The sequence below is a fragment of the Crocuta crocuta genome, unplaced genomic scaffold, assembly GCF_008692635.1.
Source record: "Crocuta crocuta isolate KB4526 unplaced genomic scaffold, BGI_CrCroc_1.0 scaffold31, whole genome shotgun sequence".
Classification (NCBI taxonomy): Eukaryota; Metazoa; Chordata; class Mammalia; order Carnivora; family Hyaenidae; genus Crocuta; species Crocuta crocuta.
The window spans coordinates 3750111-3761903 of NW_027528362.1; the positions used below are offsets into that span (position 1 = coordinate 3750111).

At 40.5% G+C, this 11793-nt stretch overlaps 1 pseudogene; it reads right to left on the bottom strand.

Moving 5' to 3' along the window:
- Positions 1-7229: 7229 nt before the first annotated feature.
- Positions 7230-7466, bottom strand: LOC144223263 (small nuclear ribonucleoprotein G pseudogene; annotated as a pseudogene).
- Between the last annotated feature and the right edge of the window lie 4327 nt (positions 7467-11793).

An 11793-nucleotide genomic window follows, 5' to 3' on the forward strand; every position in this document is an offset into this window, starting at 1 on the left:
TTTTAAAATGTGAATTCTTGAGCCTGTCCCTATATTCCCAAATCAGAAATTCTGGGAGCAGGACCCAAAAGTCTCTGTTTTAACAAGCCCCCTGGGTGAATATGAAAGCTCCAGATCACTCGCTACTCAGTAACTCCACCTGGATGTCAAGTACCTGACTCTGGATTCTCCCACCTTCCTTCTTCACCTTTCATCCACCCAGGTGCTGAAGCCACTGCCATCCATTATCCACACAGTGGCCAGAGTGATCTCTTAAAAATGTAAGTCAGATGACATTCCCTTGCCTTAAAACCCTCTAATAGTGCCCACTGCCCTTGCAATTAAATCCAAGCCTTTGCCCTGCTCTCCAGGGACCTCCCTGCCAACCCCTCTGGTCTCGTCTTCTGGTGTTCCCTTTCACCACCATCCAGCCACTCAGGCCTCTAGTGTATCTCCTAACTACTGAGCTCTTTCCAGCCCTGGGGCCTTTGTGCTTGCTGCCCATTGCCTGGTCTGGCCTCCTGCAGTTCTTCCTGGCGCCCCGCTGTTTTGCATCCTTCGGGTCTCAGTGCACCCATCCCTCCTCAAAGACATTGCCCCGCGCCTTTACAGCTCACCTTTCACACAGCCCGCTCTTCCCATCCCTCTCACTCCCACCATTCACTTTCTGCTTAGCATTTAACACTGTAATATTTATGGTCTTATTTATGACCTTACCCTGCTCCTACACCCCTACACTATAACCTGCAGGACAGAAACTTGTCTGTCTTGTTCTCTGAGGACTCCCTAATACCCAGCTGAGTGTTTGACAGATTGCAAGTGCTAGGTAAATATTTGTTGAATTAACATAAAATTAGCTTTCTACCTGCCTTTGCCAGACCTTGGCCTTGTCCTAGGGTAGAGACGACCCTGCTGGCAGACGTGGATCCCTACCCTGTGGGGGTCATGGCCTGCGGGTCTAGAGCTCCTTGTTTCTTAAAAAAAATTTTTTTTAATGTTTATTTGTTTCTGAGAGAGAGGGGGAGAGAGAGAGAGAGAGAGAGCGCGCGGACGAGCAGGAGAGGGGCAGAGAGAGGGAGACACAGCATCCGAAGCAGCTCCAGGCTCTGAGCTGTCAGCACAGAGCCCAACACAGGGCTCAAACCCACAAACTACGAGATCATGACCTGAGCCAAAGCCGGACGCCTAACCGACTGAGTCCCCCAGGCTCCCAGCTTCTTGCTTCTTAACGTTCCTGGTGGTCCTCTTGCACCGCTGTCTTTTCCAGTCAGTAATTTTGTACCACACCCCTGTGAGGTACATTGTCTGTGGCAGGCATAGTATTTATTAGCTGTATAACACAATGTCATTGACCTTTGAAACCCAAAAACTTTATATTAAAAAGTTCATCATTCGGAAGCACCTGCACGGCTCAATCAGTTAAGTGTCTGACTCTTGTTTTGTCTCACGTCATGATCTCACGGTTCATGAGATGGAGCCGCGAATCAGGCTCCACACTGACAGCATTGAGCCTGCTTGGGATTCTTACTGCCTCTCTCTCTGCCCCTCCCCTGCTCATGCTGTCTCTCTCTCTCTCAAAATAAACTTTAAAAAAGTTTATAATTCAATAATACTGACTAAAGGAAGTCAGACACAGAGGAATACATACTATGTAATTCTGTTTATTTGAAATAAAAGCCACACTTCATCAATCTGTGATGACATGAGGCAGGGTAGTGGCTGTTCCTGTTAGGGTGCTTTGGAGAGTACATGAGGGTGTCTTCTGGGTGCGGGAAACATTCTGTATCTTTTTTTAAAGTTTATTTATTTATATTGAGAGAGAAGAAGAGCAGGGGAAGATCAGAGAGGGAGGGAGAGAGAGAATCCCAAGCAGGCTCCTCACTGTCAGCACAGAGCTCAGCAAGGGGCTCAAACTCACAAACTGAGATCATGACCTGAGTGAAATCAAGAGTCAGATGCTTAACCAGCTGAGCCATCCAGGTGCCCCAAATGTTTTGTATCTTGATCTTGAGAGTGAGTATACACATATAATGTGTACATCAAGTGTATGGTTAAGATATGTGTTACCCTGTGGAAGTTTTACCTCCAAAAATCTAAAGAAGTAAATAAAAATACCTTCACAAAGAGGGGGGAAAAGGAAGTGTAGGTGAGCAGCTGTCTGAAGGAAGTGATGTGACGGGTCTGGTAGAGTCCTCTGACTGCACTGCAGTAGCTGGCTTCACTCTGATCTACCTTTAAATTGGTGGCTTGGTTTTGTCTTTGTTTGTTTTTTAAAGAATCTGGAGATTGGACGGTGTTTCTCCTTACCCTCCGGAGGTCCAGAGCAATGTGGCCGGGTGCATTCTGGACTGGGCGGCACTAACATTTGTTCTTCCCGGGGACCGTCTGCTACTTTTCTCTGCCCCAGTGGAGCCGGGGGAATAATAAAGCTGTTATTATTTATACTGCACAGCATTTTTGTCAGCGGTCTTTGTCATTGAGAGTTACGAAGTCGGCATAGGACACAAGAGAATTTGTGAGTGTTTAATCTGGGTAGAAGAGAGAGGTAAAAGGGGGCTTATTTTCCAGGGATGTCACTTTTCCAGACATGTGCAGTTTTCCCACTCCTCCTCTCCGCTCCTTCCTGAACTGTGTCCTTTCACATGCATGTTTGTGACCTCTGACCCCCCTGCCTCCAGCCCGTGGCTCCGGGCCACTGCTGCCACTCTTTTGATCTGCCTCTTCTCATCAGTACCGTCACCGTGGCTCCCAACGAGTGTCCCTGCCACCAGGGAATATATACAGTCCCTCTACTTGTCAGGTTTCTCTGCGGTTAGTCTCTAATTTCCCTCTCACTTAAACATCCTGTTGTTTAAGGAAAAGAGTAATTGTTGGTCTCCAGAAATGCAGGCCTGGACTCGGATATCACATGTCTCTCCATCTCCGACTGCGGCACTTGGAAAGAAACCTCCTTCCTGCCTCCCTCACTTTCTCAGATGAGCAGTTGTTCTTTCTCTCCAGTGTCACTGCCTCCACCTTTCTTCCTTCTCCTTGGGGACTTTTAGGACACCAATTTAGCCCTTCTCTCTCCTGTTTTGTTTTGTTTTTTTACTCCCTGCCCTGATGCCTACAAAGAGATTCTATACACATCTCTGTCAAAAATGAAGTAAAACATAAACTTTGCATTATGTCCACTTCTTTAAGCCATTGACATGTCTCTCAACTTCTCTTGATTCCTAACGCCTCTGAGGAGTGATCTGTACTCATCTTGCCTACATCCCCACTAAGTGGCATTGAATTCTCAGTCCATTAGAACATCTGTATCTCTTCTAACTCCCCACCTGTCCCCTGAGGTCTTAAATGGTTTCAGAATTACCAAATCCAAGGCCCCATTTTTATTAATTTTTAAAATTTTTATAATTTAAATAAAAAATGTTTATTCATTTTTGAGAGAGAGAGGGTGAGCAGGGGAAGGGCAGAGAGAGAGAGTAGGACAGAGGGTTCAAAGTGGACTCCATGCTGATAGCACAGAGCCTGATGTGGGGCTTGAACTCAAGAACCATGAGATCATGACCTGAGCTGAAGTTGGACACTCAACTGACTGAGCCACCCAGGCGCCCCAACCAAGACCCCATTTTTAATCCTCATACTAGTTTTTTTTTTAAATTTTTTAAGTTTATTTATTTATTGTGAGAGAGAAACAGAGCCCGTGAGCGGGGTGGGGGGTGGGGCACAGCAGAGAGAGAGAGAGGGAGATAGAGAATCCCAAGAAGGCTCCATGCTATCAGCACAGAGCCTGATGTGGGGCTCAAACTTACAAACTGTGAGATGATAACTTGAGCTGAAGTCAAGAGCCGGACACTTAACTACTGAGCCACCCAGGCACCCTAGTCCTCAGTTGACTCTGATTCTTGGTGCTGTAGATGATCCCCACTTCTCTAAACCCTGTCTGCCTTCTCCCCCATATTGAGGATGCTAATCTCCCTAGGTTTTCATCTTCGTTTCACAACATTCCTTCCTGGTTTCCTAAAAGGATTTGTTATCCTTCATTGGACACTAAAATCTTGATACTGCCCTTGATAATGGCATTCTTTTCCTTTATGATGGTCTCAGAATCTTCTTTCAACCTGGATGTTTGTACAGCTCTTCAAATCTCATATATACCAATCTGACTTTAGTATGTTTCTCAAAAATATCTTCCTAAATTTGGGTCTATAAAATGGTGCAGTTTTAGCACTTACAATGTTGTGCTGTGATTTATCTCTTTGCATGTCTGTCAATCCAACTAAAATTTGAATGCCACAAAGGTGAGACCTAGGTCTTTTTTACAAAATCTGTGCTCGTTTGTTGCTAGTATATGGGAATGCTGCTTGATTTTTATGAAGTACTGCAAGACTCAGAGTTTCTCTGTTGAGGGCTCTGCCTGGTTGGTTGGCCTTTCTTTCATGTTAGTGACTTTTCGTCAAAAGTCTGGTGATCTGTGGGTATCAGTCCGTATTTAAGAATGAGGAACTTAAACATTTGTGGGGAGTTCTCTGTGGATGCTAACTGATGGACTTCATGTAGAGTTATTAGATGGGGACCTGCCACCTTCACCAGGAGATTGTCTGTCATCTGTGTCTGTGGGGCCTCTCTTTCTCAGAGGAATCTTCCAACCTCTGACTTACAGGAATAACTTGGCTGTCAGCTTTCTGGGAGCAAGGAGGAAGGGCCCTGAGGAATCATCACCATTCTGTATCCTGACTTGCACTTGGTCCCAGTTTTTACCTCCATGACTAACTAACTCCTTATTGTGTTTTGTGGCCACAATTTAGAAGCTCTTTTGGTTCAGTCTCTCCAGAGAGACTTCCTTCCTTTCCTTTATTAGAATTGGGAAGTTAGTAGCAGCAGCGTCTTAGTGCTCTTTATACAGACTTACAGTCTGTTCCAGCTCACAGCCCTGCCTCCAGAGGTTCCAGAAACCTTGGTTCCTAAGCATTTCCAGAGCTGTTACAGAAAGACACTTGGTGTTTTGGGGGACTGCCACCCCTCTTTGGCCCCAGTACTTGGGGCAGTTAGTAGTTAGCTTTTCACGTGCTGACTCAATTTCCATTTTCCACATTTTGTTGACATCTTTTTTTTTTTTAACATTTATTTATTGTTGAGAGACAGAGAGAGACAGAGTGTGAGCAGAAGAGGGGCAGAGAGAGGGAGACACGGAATCCAAAGCAGGCTCCAGGCTCTGAGCTGTCAGCACAGAGCCCAACACAGGGTTTGAACTCACAAACCAGGAGATTGTGACCTGAGCTGAAGTCAGATGCTTAACTGACTGAGCCACCCAGGTGCCCCCATAGTAAAGGCTCTTTTAGATTTAGTTACCTTTTGCTTTTGATTTTAGTATTTTGAGTTAGTAACCAGCCAACTTTATGCACATTTATTTGTTTTTTAAAAGTTATGTTTATTTTTTATTCTTGGATTTTAGGAGTTCTGTATGTATTCTGGATATTAATCTCTTATCAGATATATGATTTGCAAATATTTTCTCCCATTCTGTGTGTTGGCTTTTAACTGTTTCTAGTATCTTTTCATGCACAAAACTCTTTACATTATTAAATTTGATAAATAATTTTACTACATCTTTTGAGATGTTCAAAATGTTTTTCTTCTCTAAATGAAGTGAACTATACTAATATACTGGCTAATATTAAGTCATCCATGTATTTACTGGTATGAAACAATTTTTTAAAAATTTTCTTGATTTCGTTTGCTAAAATCCAGGAATTTTGCATTTGTGCCTTAAGTGAGACTGGCCTGTAATTTTCTTCTATTCACCTTCTTTGGTTTTTATACTCTCCTTAAATATATTGGGAGGAATTATTGAGGAACTTTCCCTTATTCCATTCTGTTAAATAGTTTGTATATGAGTTTTCTGGTGGTGCCTGGGTGGCTCTGTCAGTTGAGTGTCCAACTCTTAGTTTCAGCTTAGGTCATGATCTCACAGTTTGTGAGTTTGAGACTTATGTTGGGCTCTGTGCTGACAGTGCAGAGCCTGTTGTCCCTCCCTTCTCTCTCTAAAGATAAATAAAGACCCTAAAAATAAGATAATGAATTTTCTGTTTCTTAAAAACTTCTTGGGGTGCCTGGGTGGCTCAGTCGCTTAAGTGCCCAACTTCGGCTCAGGTAATGATCTCACGGTTGTGGGTTCGAGCCCTGGTTCAGACTCTGTGCTGACACCTCAGAGCCTGGAACTATTTCAGATTCTGTGCCTCCTTCTCTTTCTCTCTCTCTCTCTCTCCCCCTCCCCCGCTTGTGCTCTTTCTCTGTCTCAAAAATAAATAAACTATAAAAACAATTAAAAAGACTTCTTAAAACGTGCTAGAAATTATCAGTACAACTTTTGTATGTATCTTGACTGTTAATTCAATATGTTTAATAGCATATGCTTTTTTTAAGGTTTTCCTAGTTCTTAATAAGCCCTTTTGGTGCTTATATTTATCTAGGAAATTACTCATATTATCTGTTTTTAAATTTACTGCCACAAAGTTGTTTCTTTTTTATTTATTTATTTATTTATTTATTTATTTATTTATTTNACTAAGCCACCCAGGCACTCCCACAAAGTTGTTTCTAACATTCTCTTATTCTCTTCTGCACCTATAGGTTTAGGGCTTGTTTTTTCATTTCTAATATTTATTTGTGCCATCTTTTTTTTTTTTTAGAAAAAATTTTTTAAATGTTTATTTTGAGACAGAGAGTGAGCATGAGTGGGGAACAGACAGAGAGAGAAGGAGAGAGAAAGAATCCCATGCAGATTCCACACTATTAGTACAGAGCCCTGTGCGGGGCTCAATCCTACAAACTGTGAGATCATGATCTAAGCCCAAACCAAGAGTCAGATGCTTAACCAACTGAGGCCCCCAGGCTCCCCTGTGCCATCTTTATTTTGATCTTGACAGAGGTTTGTCTATTTTATATTTTCAAAGTATCAGTATTTTATTTTGGTGATCTTTGATTAATTTTCACTCTTATTTTTATTATTCTGCCTCCTTTCTTTGGATTAAGTCTTTTGCTCTTAAAAAAATAAATCCTGAGTAGAAAGCCTAACTCATTAATATTTAATCTTTCTTATTTATTTATTTATTTTATTTTGACTGTTTACAAAAGTTTAACAAAGAAGTTTAACATGAAAATGCACATGATCTGATTTTTATATTGCAGAAAACAGGTGCTATGCAGAGGGGACACTTGGAAACAGTTGATTTCTTCTGGTGAACACAGCTATTGTTTATACTTCATTCCAGGGTTTCTAACGTGATGATATGATTTCTTCTAATAATCACTAATTATTAAACTGTTCCAGTGTTGCTCTGTTGCAAACTGGTTGCCGTCTCCACATTTTCATCTATCACGAGATTCATAAAGGGATAGAACTGCCACAATAGTTCTTGGACATGCTTGCCACCATTTAATTTCAATGATAATTTCTCATCTACAGATTTTTTCAACTTGTGAGGGTGAGCTTTTCTCATGGTGTCCACCTCCGCAGACTCAGAAGTGCCTCCAAATGGAATTTGTAGCGTCCTTCACAGTGCTGCAGTAGGCCCCTACTCTCACTCTTTCTTAAGTTTATTTGTTTATTTTGAAAGAGAGAACACAAGTGCACACACACAATTGGGGGAGGGGCAGAGAGAGGTAACGACAGAATCCCAAACAGGCTCCTTTCTGTCAGCAAAGAGCCCTCTGTGGGGCTCAATCTCACAAACTGTGAGATCATGACCTAAACCTAGATCAAGAGTTGGATGCTTAAACAACTGAGCCACCCAGGAACCCCCACTTCCTTTCTCTTTCTTTTTAAATACGTGTAGTTAAGCTTGTAAATTTCCCCCTAAGAACTACGTTAGGTGTGTCTTACAGGCTTAAGTATGTAATGTTTTGTTTTCACTATATTTTAAATATTTCCCTTCAATTATAATTTTTCTGATTCATGGATTATTTAAAAGCATGTGTTTGAGTTTTCTTTTTTTTATTTTTTTTTTTAATGTTTTATTTATTTCTAGGAGAGAGAGAGAGACAGCATGAGCAGGGGAGGGTCAGAGAGAGAGGGAGTCACAGATTGAAACAGGCTCCAGGCTCTGAGCCGGCAGTCAGCACAGAGCCCGACGCGGGGCTCGAACCCACGAACCGCGAGATCATGACCTAAGCGAAAGTCGGACGCTTAACCGACTAAGCCACCCAGGCGCCCCTTGAGTTTTCAAAATTAATGATTTCTGACTTTATTGTACTGTGGTGAGAGAATTCAGTTTGTACTAGATTGACTAGTATTTCCTGATAACTTCTTTTCTGGCTTTGTAAGTCATCACATTTTGTAAATGTTCCATGTGTACTTTAAAAGAATGTGTATTCCCTAATTATTGAGTGAAGAAATATTTGTGTATTCATTAACTAGTGCTTATTAATTTCCTGTTCAAACAGTCTGTATTCTTACTAAATTTTTATCTTCTCTTTAAGTTTTTATTTATTTTTTTATTAAAAGTAGGTTCCATACCCATCATGGGGCTTTGAACTCACGACCCTGAGATCAAGAGTTGCATGTTCTACTGACTAATCTAGCCAGGCACCCAAATTTTATTGTCATTTAGATCTAACAATTTCTGCCTCTGAATTTGTCAAGTACTTCTGTAATTCTGATAATATTTGTATTTATTTCAAATGTCTATAGCATAAGGAATATTATTTCTTTCTGATAAAGTGATCTTTTTAGCATTATCTAATGATCTTTTTTTTTTTTTATCCCTAAGGATATATTTTGCCTTAATTTCTGTCTTGTTTAATATTGACATTAGCTGATTCAGTCATTCAGCAGAGTCCGTGAAAAACCTAGTCTGTGACAGCCACATCATGACCCAAACAGGCAGTGTCCCCTGACTATCTTTATCACCATGTACGTGATATATATGTATATATATGTGATATATATGTATATATATATTTTTTAACTTTCAACCTGTGTCCTTATGTTTTAGATGTAGCTCTTTTAAATAGTATTTCACTGATTTGTTTTTGTTTTTCTTTGCATTTATTTACTATTCTTAATGGGGATATTTGATGTGTTTACATTTGTTGTAATTATTCATAGAATTAAATTTATTTTAAGATTTTTTAAATGTAATCTCTATACACAGTGTGAGGCTCGAATTCACAACCCTGAGATCAAGAGTCACATTCTCCACTGACTGAGCCATCCAGGTGTTCCTTTTTTACTATCTTTAGGTACCATTCTGTTGGCTCTATTTTCCTTCATTTCATGTTTACTAAGCTTTATTTATTCCTTCAATTTTTTTCGTTTATATTGATTTTCAAGTTATATGTTCTGTTTTTTTCTTCTGGTGATTACTTTTATAATTTTAATGTGTATATTTAATTTAACAAAGTCTAAAGTTAACTGATAAATCCCTAATCTCCTTCTGAGCAAAGTGTTATAAAGTATTTTAGCTCTGATATATACCCTCCTAGTCTTCCACGTTCTCTGTCTAGTATATTATCAGAGCCTACTAATTGTTTTGTTTTGTTTTTTTGTTTTTGTTTTTTGTTTTTACAAATAGTTTATTGTCAGATTGGTTTCCACATAACACCCAGTGCTCATCCCCACAAGGGTTTTGTTTTTTAAGTCCTTTGTTTAAAATGAGAGGACATTATTGCTGCTGCTGTTCTTTTTATAGTAAATCCCTCTAAAAATATTTTTTAATGTTTATTTTTGAGAGAGACAAAGCACAAGTGAGCACAGGCAGGGAGACAGGGAGATACAGAATCTGAAGCAGGCTCCAGGCTGTCAGCACAGAGCCCAACACAGGGTTTGAACTCATGAACCATGAGATCGTGACCTGAGCGGAAGTTAGACTCTTAACCAACTGAGCCACCCAGGTGCCCCGATAGTAAAGGCTCTTTTTAGATTCATTTACCTATTTGCAACCTCTTGGCTCATCATTTTTTCTTGGATCCCCCTACCTTCTTCAGGATTCAGTCTCTTGTATTATGAAATATATCTTTGGTCACTTCTCTTAGTAAAAGTATGAGAGTACTAACTTCTGTCACCCTTTGTCTGGAAAATATTTATTTTGCCCCGACTTTGTTTGGCTTCTGCTCAGGTCATGATCTCGTGGTTTGTGAGTTCGAGCCCCACATCGGGCTCTGTGCTGACAGTTCAGAGCCTGGAGCCTGCTTTGGATTCTGTGTCTTCCTCGCTTTCTGCCCCTTCCCTTCTCCTGCTCTGTCTCTCTCTCTCTCTCAAAAATAAATAAACATTAAAAAAAAAAGACTAAAGGTTATTTCCTTCAATACTTAGGAAATATTGTTCCATTATTTGGGTGTTTATTTTGCTACTTGGGAGCAGCAAAATTGCTCTTTCTTCTTGAGTAATTTTTTTGGGGGGGTTGTTTTTGGTTATTGTTGTTATTTCTTAATGAGGTGTTCTATAGGCTCCCTGCCATACATGTGGGTGTTGATCTGTGGTTATTTATCCAGCTCATAACTGTGCTTCTTCAATCTGAGAACTTAAATATTTCTTTCAGTTCTAAAAATGTCTAGTCATGAATCCTTATTCTTTCTGTTCTCTCTTAGACATTTATTTTATCTCATTTTGCCCTTTTCATTTCCTATCTTCATGACTTCTGTCACCTACTCTCTGCTCAGTGTTCTGTATGGTTTCCTTTTGTCCATCCTATAGTTTACTAATTCTTTTATCAGCCATGTCTAATCTGTTTTACTTAGTTCCATGATTATATTTTTTTCCTTTTAAAAATGCTATTTGGGGGCACCTGGGTGACCCAGTTTAGCATCCAACTTTTGATTTCAGCTCAGGTCATGATCTTACTGTTCATGAGATTGAACTCTGTGTCAGGCTTTGCAGTGACAACACAGAGCCTGCTTGGGATTTTCTGTCTTCCTCTCTCTCTGTCCCTCTCCCGCTTGCACTTTTCTCTCACTCTCTCTCACAAAATAAACATTTTTAAAAATGCTGTTTGATTCTCTTTCAAATTAATTTTCAGTACTGTCCTGTTTTGTTTTTTTTAGTGCTTACTCTTTCTTCTTGGGTCACTTTAATAACTTCAGACATATAGTTCAGACTCCTCCTTAGGTTTTCACTTATTTCTAGTTCCCAGGTACCTATTCAACCTTACGTTGTACTTGCTCACTATCCCACCTGCTGGTTTATTCTTCACATGTTTGGGACTCTTTATTGTGAGCCCCTCTTCAGCAGGGATTGTTTTTGACTTTGGGAGTCCAAATGCCCTGATTGGTGGATACATTTTTGCAGCACTGCTTTGCATTTCTCTTCTACAAACCAAGATTCAGTTGTTTCAGGGTCTTGAACTCAAGTCGATTGCAATTTCTGTTTGTAACTTCCAACCCATCCAGCTGGTATTAACTTAATTCCTACACTGGCTCTTAGCATAGTTTACGGTTTACGGTTCGGATGACTCATACAAAAGACTTTGTTTATTTTCACAGTGCCCACACAGGCTACTTTGCTATTTCTTTGGTGGGCAGAGTTCTTCTAGTTCTAATCACTGATTTGATAGCTTTTTAAGAGGTCCCTCACCTTGCACAAGCCCAGGTTGGCGTCCTCTGTCCCAGCCAGGTGTTGATGCTTCAGCCCCTAGTCCGTGTTCCAGGACCGCTATCCCTCTGTGGATTCAGCATCCGCTCGAGGAGGTCCACCCTGGAATTCCTGCAGTTTCAGCACTTGAAGATTTCCCTGTCCTTTTTCTTTCAATCTCAGCTATACATTTAACCTGAAAAAACTTTTTTTTGCTTTATACTATCCAAGGTTTCTGTGTATTTTACGCAGGAGTGGGG